The sequence below is a fragment of the Mustela erminea genome, chromosome 7 (assembly GCF_009829155.1).
Source record: "Mustela erminea isolate mMusErm1 chromosome 7, mMusErm1.Pri, whole genome shotgun sequence".
Taxonomy (NCBI): domain Eukaryota; kingdom Metazoa; phylum Chordata; class Mammalia; order Carnivora; family Mustelidae; genus Mustela; species Mustela erminea.
In genome coordinates, this window is record NC_045620.1 from 136,797,078 (window position 1) to 136,809,443 (window position 12,366).

Below are 12,366 nucleotides of genomic sequence, written 5' to 3' on the forward strand. Positions count from 1 at the left end.
TAGTGTTCTCTAGAACATACAGCATCATGAGACATATTGTAAATATTTTTAAATTAAAAGACTAGCTCTGCAAGGGCAAGACTTTCTGTATTACTCACTGCTGTATCTGCTGTACCAAGAGTAGCCACTCTTACACTGAATCTGTATTTGCCGAACAAGTGAATTGAATATATGAGGTTGCTCATTAGTACTAATGGTGTTTAGATTCTATTGGATTTTCTATGGAAAACGTATTATATTTGCATATTACATATTACATTTTCTGTGGAAAATATATTACATATTACATTACAAAATATATTGCATATTACAGAGCTATTTTACCTCTTACTTAAATCTTTTAAAAAGATATATAACAGTGAATTTTCATGTCGTCCTTTCTCAGGGGCCTTGCTCATCTTCTCTGTCTTGTTCCAATTTTAGTCCATGTGCTGTCAAAGTGAGCACTGTGACTTAAATCCTAAAATCTCTCTTTGCTTTGCTTTTTTTTTTTTCTTTTCATATTGCAATGGCTAAGATTAGTCGTTCAACTCCTGAGGGTTTTTTTCTATGAAAGAGAGCTGAATTTTATCTAGTTATTTTTCTGAATCTGTGGAAATGATTGGTTTTCTAATAGTTTGGTGGTTTTCTAATAGTTGATTAATTTTTTTATGTTTAACCATCCTTAGATCCTTGTAGTAATCTGCTCGATCTTTGAAATCTATGTCAGAATGCAGAGCTCGAGACACATGGGCTACAGATTCTGACTAAATGAGGCCACCATCCCTTAAAGACAACTGTTTCCATGTCACAGACTCTTCCACTGACAGGAGTGATGTTTCTTGAAGCTATTTGAGGTAAAGCTTTTGAAGTCAATACCTTCAGGAGCCTGACAGATATTGTGAATTACTAAACCAGGCTAGAGATGAAGTTTGATAAGCAGGAGAACTCACATTAAAATATAGTGGTCAGGAATTAATCAGTATCAACCAATTGTTTCCATGAGTAAATGAAGACCCCATGTTGCTAGATCACATGATATTTGGTCAGGAAGACAGGCAGCTGGACTTTTACAGTGTAAGCCAATTTTTAAATGCTTTTAATTAATTTAAATTTATGAAAGAAGATATCATGTGGTCCAAGTATAATATGGCACTAGGCCAAGTTAGGACTATGAGTTTGAGACCTCCAGTGTTCTAGAATAAGTTCGTGTCCTTGTTTGGTTTTAATAGACATCTTAATAGACATTTTAATTCTATTTTTTTTTTTTTTATTTTTGATTCCTCATTTGTAAATTGAGAATAACAATAGTCGTCTCCCTGAGTTGTGGTGAGTAAATATGTTTCAGAAGCATGAAAGCAATGTTGAAATAAAAGAAAGTCGGCTATGGCTTCTAGCCTGGAAGTGCATCATTCTAGATGAAAAGACAAAAGAGATGATTTAGTTTATGTCCATCATCCCTTGAAGAAACCAACTTTGAGAGTGTTAGGGTACAGAGTCGACCACCCCTCAATTAGACAGAGAGCACTCTCGATATTGCAAGTCACACAGCGAGATTTATTTCCAGCTAGCTGGGGTCCAAGTATCTGCCTGGCACAGCGGGTTTCAACATGGACCCCGAGCACTCAAAGCCAAGGGTTTATACAGCATTTTCAAGGCACTTTTCCATAGCTAAATACATACCTTGCACCCCACTTTGACAGTTTAACTTTGTTTAACCTTTTGCCACCCCGGCATCACCCTGGCGGTTAAGTGAGATTTAGGTTTAGAAGAAATTTAACTTTATTTACATTTCCTTCTGCCTCAGCCTCCTTCAGTTTTTTTGTTGGGGAGGGCGACCTCAGTTCCTTGAGGAACTGAGCCACTGTCTCTGGAAATTGGGCCATTGAAGAGATAGCCCTTTTTGTTGTAAATCACCAGGACATTTGCAAACCAAGGGAGACTCCTGTCTTGCAGGATTGTGATTTCTGCAAGTTAACTATTTGTTTTTCTTTAACATTTGTCCCTGTGGCGCCATCACCTAACCGCCCTGGTGGTATATGATTAAGTTGTTCCTTAGGTTTTAGCTACTTTCTCTTATCTCAAGTCACGTAAGCCCTGTGGGCTGGTTAGGGATGCTCGGTAAAATGGCTTCCCGGCCTTCAGGATGGCCATTCTTATGCTAACCCACTCTTACAGTGCAAGGTGCCGGCTTTTGCTTTGCCAAGATGGCTGTGCTTATGTCAGGGCTAGACTCCAGGTGGGTACAGCCTTGTTTTTCTTGGCCTCCACACCTGGAGCTGGTTTCCAGGACTTGTTTTTAAGTCCCCTGGGGGAAGGGGAGCAGGGACAGTTTAAGGGTTAAACAACAAAGTTATTGTTTAACCTCAATGGAAGCCCCCGGCTAAAAAAAAATATATATAAAATAGGTCCTTACAAGAGCAGCCTATGAAATAGATGAATGCAAATAGCAAGGAACTGGAGCGTCAATACATTTTCCCTTCCTACTATCGAGCACGACCCAAGTATTATTCATCATAAAAAATGGAGAAATTAAACCTCTCCTCGCTAGATCTCGGATGGTACGTCAGACATTCGCCAGGAAGCTCGGATTATAGTTCACCACATGGTGGGCGGGCGCAGTACATCTCCAGTCATTCCCTCTCTGTCCCTTTCATCCCTTCGTGTCTGCGAGGATGGGCACTGTAGGGCCCACAAACATATAAGATACCAGAGTCCAGTCCTCAGGGAGATTCTAGGCTGAAGAGGGAGATCCGCCAAATGAAGGACGATGGATGGCCCTAGGTAGCCTGAGGAGGAAACATGGCTACCAGACAACAGTCATGGCCTTGCCAGTGCCTGGCCAAGATGGCCAAGATTCTGTGCCTCAGTTCTGTGTGGAAAATGACTGTTTGTACCAATGGAGGGACTAAATGAGATGGAATATCTGTGGCAAGCATGAGCAATTGGCAGGAAGTGAGAACTCAGTGATTGTTTTTTCTGTTCTGTCTAAAGAGAAGCAAAATACCGCGGAGAGACACCTTGGCTGGTCAAAGAGAAGCCTTGGGAAGGCAAGGCCAGGCAGCCTTGTAAACCGGGTTCCAGAACATGGGTTGGTTCCACAGGCAGGGACAGTCACCCTATACGGCGCAGAAAGTTTTCCAAAACAGGGACCAGAGTGAACGAAAGCTCCGAGTGGGGAATGCACGGCAGATGTGAGGGTACAAGCTGGGATCCTCCAAAAGCCCTCCAGCGGTGGACTGACTCGGGACCCTCCCCCCACCCACCCACGGGCTTTGGGCAGGCTCATTGGCCGCGGGCAGAAAAGCCCAGTGTTTCTCCGGGGCGCGGGCTCGCAGGAATCTGGCTATAAGGAGTCTGTCAGAGGCCCTGTTTGGGGTGCACTCGGGGCAGATTTGCTGCGGGCTGGGGCAGTGGAAGGCCCCCAGACGGCCCTCCGCGGCCGGGGCCAGGCGAGGGCACACCTGCGGTGACATCAGTCCCCGGCTCACCTGCCCGAGCCAGCGGAAGGGCTCTGGGGATGCTGGGCAGGCTGGGGGCAGGGGTGCATCTGCGGGAGCCCACAAACGAGGCAGTGAGCGGCCCCTGATTAAAATGCAGAGCCTGAGAGAGGGCGAGGCCGCAGCTGGACAGCAGCTTCTCCGAGTCACTTGAAAAAGCCTCTCTCACAGCTGGAGAGAAAAGAGGCCGGCGCCACTGGCCGGCCATTGTGAAATGCAAAGAGCCCTTCTTCGGGCGGAAGCAGCAGTTCACCCAGCTGTCGAGCATTTGAAATGTAAAAACCCCGGGGCTCCTGGGGAGGGCAGAAGACAGAGGCCACGTCAGAGGAAATGCAAGCTGCTCCGGGGGCTGAGGAAACCGTGGGCTGAGGCGCTCACTTTGAGCCATCAATAAGGCTTTCAGAGAGCAGGGCAGAAAAACAGTTCCGGAGGGAGGGCAGGAGAGGGGCCGCCCGGGGGCTGCAGCCGCCACCGTGCACGCGGAGATCCAGCCCGGGCGCAGCTTGCACCGCAGCCCCCCTGCCGGACGGCCCCAGGGCCTCCCGCGTGCACAACGCCCCCCCCCCCCCGCCCCGCCCTGCAGCCGCCGCCGCCCTCCCCCTGCACGCGCCCCCTGGCCCCGCAGCCACCGCCACCACGGGGGTCCCTGCCCCATGCCCAGCCTCACCGCCCTTTCCGGAGGGGAATTTCTCCGTCCCTAGTCCCCTTGCCTCCCTGGAGGGCCCCAAAGCGAGCTCACTATCTTTCCCTGTCATTTTTAAAGTTCCCCTGAATCCCACCTCCAGGCCCGCCACATGGAATCCACAGAATCCGGTAGTCCTTCTCCAGGGTCTTGAATCCCACGAACTTATCCTTTAGCAACTATGTATCAAGGAGCCGGCATTTGTCAGCCCTTCTGCCACCTGCTAGGAATAAACGGTGAGCACACACCATCTTCCACCTGGGGAGTTTCGGGTCCTCAACTGTACACAGGCAGGTGACTGACAAATGCAATTATGTGTAAATTCTCCAAGAGAAGTCCTCTAATCTCTGAGAGCCTCTGTCGCAGGCGCTGGGCCGAAGCAGGGCGGTGTAATAAGGCTAAAGAAGAAAAGAGAAATGCATCTGCTTTCCTTCCTGCTGCTGTCCTGAGCCTGGTGCCCTTAAGGGCTCTTGCAAAACCACAAGCTAGTCTATACGGGGCAGTGTACCCTGTTGTTGCGTGTTCATGGACCGCCTGTCTGCGGTTCCCACTGCCGGCATCAACCCTGCCATGCGTGTACCCCCTGTTCCTTCAAAACTTCTCTGTGGGCTGGTTCTTCCATTTGTTCCGACATGGAATTTATAAGGCAGTCTGTATTACATTGTTGGGGTCATTTTTAAGTAAAAACTAAAGCAATCAGGTTACTTGCTATCACAAAAAATAGAGCAGTTCAATCATGGCTGGATTCAGTCTAATGCAGTAACCAAGCCTGATCCTGAAAAAGTTAAGTACCACCCCCCATCCCCCCAGCCCCCCACCCCCCCACCCCCCTGGCAGCCCAGGCGGGATCTTAGCCCTTCTCTGCTGGGGCTCTGGCTTTCAGGCTCTAATGCTGCTGAGGCTAATACTAGGCCCTTCAGGTTTAGGGAGTTGGGGAAGGAGTGGGTTGGGATGAAGGTTCCTACTCCTCAAATTCACTCTGGCACCACAGGTGTGTAAAGCTGACCCTTTCTCCCCTGAGTTGCTTTTGTGGGCTCTTCACAACCTCTCCTGGCCCAGGAGGCTCCTTACATGCAGTGCCCTGGTTGTGCAGAACGGAGTTGTTTTTTTTTTTTGTTTTTTGTTTTTTGTTTTTTGTTTTAGAACGGAGCTTTTTTAACAGAGAGGACTTACCTAGGGAATGGGCTAGGGAGTCATCGGACAACTGCAAGACAAGTAAGGGCACTGGAGTCCCAGAGCTGTCCTTGATGTGAGGGTGACCTGCCCTGGGTCCTGGTGACAGTGGGAAGACGTCGGGTTATGAAACATGGAGGCTTGGAGGAGGACCCTCCCAGAGCCGGATCCCAGCTGGGAGGAGGGGGCTGCCCCTGGTGCTGGTGGTGCGGGAGCAGGAAGGCAGGACCCCAGGCAGCTGGGACTCAGACCCCTGAAGGAGTGTTGCTTCGGGAGAGAGTGCTGGGGCGGTTCTAGACATGTGGGCAGATCCAGAAACTGAAATAAAGGGTGCCCAACAGAGCCTGTGGAGAGAAGCAGACTGCTCCGTAAGCCGCTGCCATGAAGAGTTCTGCAAGAGAGGACGGGGCCCCGCGCTCCTCCGGCTCCGGCCGTGCTGTCAGCCCCTACCAGCGCCAGCGCAGAATGGCTCAGGAGCCCTGCCTGGCCACGGAGCAAGGTGGCTGCAACCCAGCCCTGGCATCAAAAAGCATGGCACGGGGTAGGTAAGGAACCGAGAGCAGCTTAACAATGGGTGTGCCATTCCTGATGGCACTCTATTTCCTTCTTCAACACCTAGGATCAGGGTACTCTTGGGTCAGTTCTTTTCCCTGGAAGGGGCTGTCTATGACAGTGGTGAGTCTAACACATCTGCCGTCTTGCTCAGAGCCCATGCCTGGCTTGTGAGGAATAATCACACATCCTTCTCCCAGAGGGCCAGCTTCCCCCTCATGCAGCTGTCACAGTGGCACCCCCGGCCCCAGAGTCCTTTAGGAGGGAGCCAGGGGCTAGTGTAATGTGTCAGCCAAAATACCAGCTACAGAAATCCAGGCTTTTGAGCGATTTCCCTTTAAGTACCTTTCCTTTGACCCACCATACAACAGAATGTCCCTCATTTCTCGGGGTACATCAAAACTCACACTAGAAAAATCTTGCCCTCACTCCAGCTTCTTCTAAACTTCTCAGATCATCAGATGGGTGAGGGCTGATGAGTCATGCGGGTTGGTTTTCTCTTCCTTCTGAAATCCAGCCTCAAGATCTTGCACCTTGTTCTGGAATGTGACATCTGTCCATCTGTTAGGGCTTCAGCTGAAATCTCCACTTCCACATGCGGCTCAAACTTTAATTAACAAATTCAAAATTAGAGGAAAGTATGGCATGTTCTCTAGAAATGTCGTTTATACATCCATTTCCCTACCATACATGGAGCTTGTCAAGATAACAGAGAGGAAGAGACATCGTTCTTTCCTGCGACATGTACACGAGCGAAAGGGAAGACAGACATATAGAGGAATAATTAGAATGTGGGATGCAAAAATTAAAGGGGTGGGGAGCTTTGATGAAGACTGCACAGATACAGAAATTGGGTTTCGCACAACAGAATGGTCAGCTGGGGAAAGAACTAAACTTTCTGGACAGGGACGGCAGTGCCTGCAAAGGCTTAGGGGCATAAAATGGAGGAAGTCCTCAAAGACAAGCAGGAAACCAGCCAGTGACGGGGCCGCCTCCAGGTTGGGAGTCTGGATCTGCAGCTTAGATGGAAGACGTTGTTGTTTTATTTTGTTTTGTTTCCTTAAGTGAAGATGGAAGAGCCTGAACTTGAGAAGCCCGTTAGGAGATTGATGTTCAAGAATGCACATTCTTAAAAATATGAATTTCTGAACTAAGACAGGGAGAGGGTCTTGTTAGGATTTTAGAGATGAAAGTCAGGTCTTGCCGACTTGCTGGATTTAACAACTCAGGGGCAGGAGAGGCAAAAATCATCCAGATATCCTACGTCATGACGCGGGTCTTATGGCGCTGCCATTGACGAGAGGCTGGGGAGACAGGGAAGCAAATGATGAGAAGACTTGAGTGGTCATGAGAGCAGTGAGAAGCGGGGAGTCAGGAGACAGCTGGGGGCTGAGAGCAGAGCCGGGGAGATTTCAGTCTACAGGGCTCTCAACCCAAGGGCACAAAGCCATGGATATTAGAATATAACCATTGAAGATGCTGATATGTCAAGTAGACACATACTTCCTGCATGCATTTATTTGAAATCTCCATAGATGATCAGTAAACCTTATACTTTGCCCAAATGACCATTTAGGAAGCCATTGAGAAAGACTGTTCCTTCAGAAAGACAGGTCACTTTTTGGGAGGGGGGGAGTCCTAAGGAACACCTTATTTACAGCCACATAAAAATGCATTCAAAATACAAATTTTGTTGCAACACAGTGACATCTAGTGTTCAGTTTGGCTATAACACCAAGAGGCATGTCCCCCAGGGAAGCACAGAGGAGGGTTTCGACTTCAAATTCCAACCTGGGTTTTAAAGGGAACGTTGTAGAGGAGGAGAAAAGTCTCATTATCTGGTCTTGCTTCCAGTAGGTCTAAAGCTCCATGGGGCGCAGACACGCAATCACACGGGTACCTCCGGGTTCAAGGTTACGCTTTGCAACTCAGACTGTGTCTTCCTCACCTGATGAAGGTCTTTGGCGGCACATTTGGTTTTGATGAAGATTTTTAGTTAATTGTAATAGAATCATTGAAACTTGGATTATCAGTTTGCTTTAATGGTCGTCACTGACACTTTCTATGAATATAATTATGCTAAAATATTACTTGGTCCTGAAACTGCACGAGAGGATTGCAGATACATTCTGAACCGCTGACTTCGCGACAGGGACAAGACAGGTGCCTGCCAGTCTTGCTGGGTTTCCACATGAAGGGCGGCGCTTCTGAGTGCGGGTAGCTTGATGGCAGGAGCACCTCACCAGAAGTTAGATGTCCCATGTTCTTGTCCTGGTGTCGTCACTGATGGGTGACCTGACCTAGGTCAGGACGCCCTGAGCTGCATCTGGAACTCAGGTGTAAGACTGAGTGATGTTCTCCCCTGTTTGTCCTGAGACTCAGCGAGGTGCTTGGCTTCTGCCGTTTCGTCAATCTGCACAACTCCGCGTGGACATGTGCGTTCTGTCCCTTGTTTTATAAATGAGGAAAGTACAACTCGGACAGATTAAGGGGATGTTCCAGTGGTCAGCTTGTCCGTGCGGATCTGTGGGTGTGAGCCAGCAGTGCGGGGCTCCGGGTCGGCCTGCCCTGCACGCGCACCTCAGCCGTCCCTCACACTGAGACCAGAGACGTGCCCGCTGCAGGAACCGTCCGTAACTAGACCCTGAGAGCTTTTGCATAGGAAGGGGAGTCAGTGCTATTTTCTATATCTAATTCTCTCTGTGTCCTCAAGAAGCAATTGGCTCAATATTATAATTACTGTCAGGAGAAGATACCACCGGTAGCGATGCCAACATTAAAATCACTGGGTTTGAGGGCACCTGGGTGGCTCAGTGGGTTAAAGCGTCTGCCTTCAGCTCAGGTCATGATCTCAGGGTCCTGGGATGGAGCCCCGCATCGGGCTCTCTGCTCAGCAGGGAGCCTCCCCCCGCCCCACTCCCTGCCTGTCTCTCTGCCTACTTGTGATCTCTGTGTGTCAAATAAATTAAAAAAAAAAAAAAATTACTGGGTCTGGCAGTCTCCAAAGCAGAAGAGCTAGTTCTGAGAACTTTATGAGACACAGTTGTTTTTCCTGTGCATTTGGACATAATTGCCCGGTGTATTCGTCTTCACAGCAGGCTGGGACGTTACTGGACTCCAAGCTACGTGCCGGCAATAATGTTCAAGTGGAATGAAGAGAAAGGAACCGAACTGGTTCCTAGTATGTATCCAGCCCTGGGACTTGGCCGCAACATGCTTCACATCCTGGCCAACCTTGGGGTCAGGTGGGGTCCTTCACACCGCTGCGTGGGAGACGGCACCTGCAGTCTGCCTTGTCCGCCGCCCGGTACTTACTCGAAGGCCTCCTCCTGTACCACCCACTGGCGCGGATCGGATCACATCCAGCATGTTACTGTGAAGGGAATGCGTCTTCTCATGCACTGCTGCCCAGGGCATAGGGGGGGACCGACTCGGAGTGGACTTTTGTCATTGTCTCTCAGTCTGAAAATCCGCAGACCCGTTCAGCAATTCAGACTTTTTATTCTACAGATTTCCCCCTCTTTATTGCAAATATGTGTATTTTTTTTTTCGTGGATTGTAGTTATTTTAAAAATGCTGATCCTTGAAGACAGCACAATTGGCCTCCAGGGGACATTATTAAAGTCCACCCATACAATACTATGTGGCTATGGTAAAATTATGGCATACTTGTGTGTACTAGCAAAGAAAAACCCCCAAATATAATTTTTTAAAAGATTTTATTTATTTGAGACAGAGAGAGAGAGAGAGAAGGAAAGCACAGAGGAAGAACGAGAGGGAGAAGCAGACTCCCCGCGGAGCAGAGACCCCCCCCCCCCCGCAACATGGGGTCTCGATCCCAGGACCCTGAGATCCTGACCTGAGCTGAAGGCAGATGCCTCATTGACTGAGCCACCCAGGCGCCCCTCCAAGATATAATATTAAGTGAAAAATCACAAGCCATCAGCCTGGGGTCTATCACATCCTGCAGAATATGGCCCTGTTTGCTGGTTAACCACAGTCACAGACGGTGCTCACTGCCCTCCAGACACTGGTCCGAGAGCTGTACAAATATTAACTCACTAATTCTCACAGCTGTGTGGGAAAGGTGCTGCTATTAAATCCTCGGATAAGGAATCTAAGACATGGAAGCAATGAGAAACTTGCCATGGTTACAATGGCTCTGTCTCTGTCTTTGTCTCTCTCTCCATATATGAATGCAGTGTGGTCTATAAGGGTAGAAACATTCAGTGAATTACCTGGTTCACTTAGGAAGTGACCAGAGTTGCCAGGTGGAAGGGGCTATTTACCAACTCCTCTATATACTTGGGCATTGCTATTTTTAACAAGTATATTTTCACATAATTCTTGGATAATGATCAAAAATGTATGTTAAAATGAGTGTGGATATGAGGTTTCAGCTGAAGGGTGTTCCAGGCCCTTCAGGCAGGTCTGAGGTAGCTTTCAGAGGGGGGCGTTCTATGCCTCCTCCCTAAACCCGGACTAGAACCCAGGTCAGGGTTTGAGTCCTTCAGAATAGCCCGCCGACGCTGCCATCTGCTCACCGAGCAGACGCGGTGTGGAGGTCTGCCTTCTAATAGTTGGTCAGACCACGAGGCTCTTCCCAGCGTCACCCTTCAGCTGGTCCCACAGCGAGGCAAGACAGGGAGAGTCTAAAGGCGGTGGCCCCAGAGACTAGCTCCCCAAACTGGCTAATTATAGGGTTCCTTTGGAAAGTTACTCCAAAAATGTGCATGTCCTCACATTCCATATTTTATTCGAATTCAGCAGAACTGAGAGCAGGTCATGGAATCTATTTTTGGAGAATTCCCCAGGTGATGCTTCTGATCAGCCCAGTTTAGGAACCAGTTGATGCTGTGGGCCACACGTGAGTGATAAGGCAGTGGTACACAGAAGCAGGCATTTTTTCCCAAAGACCTGTGAGGGGCAAGTTCATGGCCCATGAGGTCAGCCAGGCAGAAGTAATACAGCTGGGATGTGACCATACACAGGACCCCCAGGGGAATGGCCCAGCAAAAGCGAGAGGGCCTCAGAAGCCCAACAGCACAGGCTGGGGATTGAGAGAAAATGAAGACATTAGGGCAGAAACGTGGCTCGATCACTCAACTCAGAGACACTGGTGAACGTGGAGCACAGGCTCCACCCCCAAAGAAGGTGCTGGGGCTTCGGCCACCCGCAGTGAGGTTACCTGGTTGCCTTCCACCCCCAACATGCTTTTGGGTCCTCTCGGGGTCCCACCTCTCTGCCTTAGGGGAGATCACAGACCTCCGAGAGAGAGCTGTGGAAGGAAAAGGCAGTAGAGAGGCTGGTCAGGGTGGCGGGGGTGACACCAACTGCCCCGAGACGGTCCAGTCCCAGGCCCCCGAAGAAGAGTTGCCGTGATGCGTCCGGCTTTCTGGGAAAACCCTGCGGCAAAGTCAATCCTCCTTAGCCAGACAGCCCCTCTTCTCAAGATCATTGGTCCTGGGAAAATGGCCCTATTTGTGAGCCTCTGATTGCCGAGAGAGGTTCTCATTTACAGACCACTAACAAGATTAAAGTGCTAATTTAAAAAGTGCTTAGCCTAGATGTTTAAGCTGCACCCGCCCTGTGCGTTGACAACCGCTGTTTCTGGACTGGTTGCTAACACGAGCCGTTTCATTCCTTTGCATTGAAATGGATCAGATAAATCACATTAGGTAGGTTTACAGAGGCAAGCAAGGACAGGCTGCTCAGAACTGAAAGCTAAATAACCTGCAGGGGTCTGGCTTTCTTTCATCACGCGCTCTATCTTCAAACCCAATACCCCTTTAAAGCTGCTGATAACACTCCAAATGCTCCTAGGCCTTGTCCTCAGACACAATGTACGGTTCCACCAATGCTATGGAATTTAAACATTTTTGATACAGTCTATTAAAAAGAGGGATTATAGCTCATTCAGATTCAGCAACTTCTAGTAAAAAAAAAATAATAATAATAATAGAAAGTCCATGAAATCAAATGCTGCACTTGCAAAGGAAACCGGGTAGAAATCACACAAGGACGCTCTCTGTTCTGCCACTAAATTATCTCTCCTGGGCAGGCAGAACTGATAAGAGAGCTCATTTTACACACACCTCAGGAAGGGAACAGGAGAAGATTTCGTGATCTCCCAAAATAGAAGGGAAGTTCACATTTCTGAGGGATAAAAGCTCCCATATAGTTTATGAACGACCATTTGAAATTCTCCTTTAAATGGAGGAGGAGGCTTCCTCTGTGACTCTGGGTACAGATTCCGCCGTTTGTATGGAGCCTGGCTGTCTTGTTGAGGTGACCACCACACCCCTCGGGCACCGTCCTTCCACGACAAGAATAAAATGAAATTGTGCAAGAAACCAAAATGAGGAGGATCTTATGGAGTGCGACATTTTGCAACATGGCGTTTCAGAGTATTCTCCTATATTTTTTAATTAAATGGCATAAGAGCCTTACTTTTGTCAGGAAGCCTTACTTTTCTCTGGA

At 48.7% G+C, this 12,366-nt stretch overlaps 1 non-coding gene across 1 annotated transcript; it reads right to left on the minus strand.

Annotated features, from left to right (window-relative positions):
- Positions 1–342: 342 nt before the first annotated feature.
- LOC116596644 lies at positions 343–447 on the minus strand. The gene has a single exon (XR_004288232.1). It is a non-coding gene; the product is annotated as a U6 spliceosomal RNA (small nuclear RNA).
- Between the last annotated feature and the right edge of the window lie 11,919 nt (positions 448–12,366).